Source organism: Lactuca serriola, chromosome 2 (assembly GCF_051521515.1).
Source record: "Lactuca serriola cultivar US96UC23 chromosome 2, Lser_US96UC23_V15, whole genome shotgun sequence".
Lineage (NCBI taxonomy): Eukaryota > Viridiplantae > Streptophyta > Magnoliopsida > Asterales > Asteraceae > Lactuca > Lactuca serriola.
Window position 1 is genome coordinate 161,566,412 of NC_136409.1, and position 2,911 is coordinate 161,569,322.

Here is a 2,911-nt window from a genome sequence, read left to right on the forward strand (position 1 = left end):
TACGTCTAAATTGTAAGTTCCTCAAGGCTAATACTCGCACAATATCCTTCTCAGAATATAGTGACTTGATTGCCGGAGCAACCTCCTGAGATCTCCTCCCGAAGAACGGTTGACGAGGTTTGCCTTTTGTGTTCCAAGGCTCGATTGCAAAGCGGTAATCCCACCGGAGTCACCTTAGGTCATCACCGGAGTCACCCCAGTTTACCACTTTACATCATTGGCGACATCCGTTGTTGCGACAACTAACACATAAAGCTACATCATAACCACCGAAAACAATGGCAGCGGAAGGGACTGCATCGGGGCCATCTGACTCCTAGATCCCAATCCACACTATGACGTCACTAGTACCGCATCACAGGGATAGTACACCACCACAACACAGCCGATGGTTGCACCATCATCTTCATTCACACCAACCACCTAGGTTTAGATGAAACCATTCACACCAACGAACACACAATCACCCCACTTACAAGCCCATCCATCAGCGACGGAAACGCATGAGCATTGTTCAAGAGTGTGGCATCCCCAATTTCACAGCAAGAAAATACCAATTTGTTTATGCTTATTTAAAATCAGAGTATCCATTTTGAAGAATGATATTGTGAAATTTGTTCCCAAAAATCATGATAATGATACTATTAAATCATTTCCTAAGAAATGTATTTTATTTATATTTAAAATGTTAGGATGTCATCGTCAATAGAGTATATAAGCATAAATGGAAATAATACAGCCTTACAAACATCTATCATTCTACTGGCCTATAATCCATAAATCTCTCATCTGATCATCACACGTGTGCTCTCGTGTCACTACCTGTAAAGCAAGAAACTGAGTGGTTCAAGCTTGGGATCCTGGTGAGCACATAGGGTTTTAACCCATAATAATACAATTAAATATGTTTAATCATCAAACAATTAACCCAATTTCCCATCCCATATATTTTCTTTATTCTTAAGGATCTACCCTAAGGATCATCTATGCGGACAATACTAATTTAGGTATTCCTCCATGATACTTGTCAGTAGGTTTTCTTCTATATTTATTCCTAAGGATTTGTCCTAAGGAATAGGCACTAAGTCCATCGCTTCCATGGTTTATCTAGTAGGCACTAAGTCTATAGTTGTTAGTGTTTATCTATTAGGCATTAAGTCCATAGTTTCCAATATTTATCTATTAGGCACTAAGTCCATGGGATCATCTTCTTTATTGACAATATTATTATAGGGAGTTCACCCACAATATATGTCAATGGGTTTTTAGAGTACATCTGATGAACACACGATTTACAAACACCTACAGGTTGTGATCCTACTAGCGTTCCACTGGACTATCTAGAATAGTCTATGATTATCATTTATATTCTGCTAAATGATGTCATCTTTAAAGTCAAGGCCTCCCATCATCTATTTCTTCTTTCATCTCTCATCATCAATATCATCATTCATCTCTCACCATCTATATCATCTTTCATCTACCCATCTTTACCCAATATATTTATAGGCATAAAATACATATACAGTTTAAATCGAGTAAAACATATATAAATAGTTAATCTAGCATATATATTAGGAACACAAATAATAAGCACATATACCATGTAATTATCTTAAATACTTCATATATATGTGTAAGATGAAAGTAACTATGCACACACTTGATAAAGTGATGACTCGAAACTCGAACAACACTTCGCTTCTATCAACTATCTTTTCCTTTGACGTAACCTAGTATCATTATCACTAAGTCTATTAGGTTTTGTTCAAAATTAGTTTCTAAAAACTTAAAATAATAGCAACGGGAGTCTTGTAAATTTCAAACTTAATAACAAATTACAACCCACCAAGGATCTACTTGCAAGTTATGTAAAGATAAAAACACAACCATGGAAGAAGGAAGATGATAACAACCTTTGGTAGGTAAGATATTGCACTTCCGAGAGTGAAGCCATTAATGTATTTAGTTTCGTGAGAGCATAAAATAATAATACATGGGAAAATTTAATAAGTCCTACATCGCCTCAAGGAAATAAAACAGAGAATGTTGAGTAGCTTTAAAAAGGAAGGCTTATCCCTTACGAAAAAATCATACCTTTCTCGGCCTTTTGGCTAAGATCAAGTGTAGTATATGCTCTTATCAGTTTAATATCTTATATGTGGATCATCGGCCCACTCGATATTAATATTATTTTTTATGGGGAAAGATCTGTCACAATATCTTGCTATTGGGGTCTTTGAGTGTTGCCTTGGCATTGCACTATTGCCTTGGCATGGCGCACCCCTCCAAATCAATAGTTTAAACTTTGGTTAAAGTTAGAAGCCTCAAGTTTGGCGAGTTTACGGGGCTCAACCGAAACCGATAGAAGGGTCGTCACCGTCACTTGCGATCGTTTCTAGGCCATCATGACGTTTGTCGCTAATGGCGATTCAACCATTAGAGAAACCAAGAAGATCTTACATAGTCGGGGTTGATCCTTGTAAGTTATGTTATGTTCGTCGGAAAATTGACCAACCTTGAAAACTTATCCTGGCATGAGTTTTGTTTGTGTTAAGGTTTTGACTGAAGTATGAATGCGAAAATGCCAACACCGGTGAAAATTTCAAGCAAGACCAAGTGGATGTGATGGTGATGGTGATGGTACTAGTGCTGACTATGCTTTAACTGGAAGCATGGTATTCATAATTGTTGATCAATGATGGATGTCGTACAACTTCTGTTTAGCTTAGCATACATAATGACAACATCTATAAGTTTCAGTCTCTTTTCAATCGTCGTCGTCTTTTTCCATGATACCCAATATCTTTTCCATCGTCATCTGCCAGTTATATTAAAAGCGACGATGGACCAAACCGATTGATTCAGAGATTTTGGTTCCGATTAACCACATACCACAACAATTTCAAAC

At 37.2% G+C, this 2,911-nt stretch overlaps 1 non-coding gene across 1 annotated transcript; it reads left to right on the top strand.

Annotated features, from left to right (window-relative positions):
* The first annotated feature begins 2,093 nt into the window (after positions 1 to 2,093).
* Positions 2,094 to 2,289, top strand: LOC145091043 (U2 spliceosomal RNA). The gene has a single exon (XR_013701933.1). It is a non-coding gene; the product is annotated as a U2 spliceosomal RNA (small nuclear RNA).
* Positions 2,290 to 2,911: the final 622 nt, after the last annotated feature.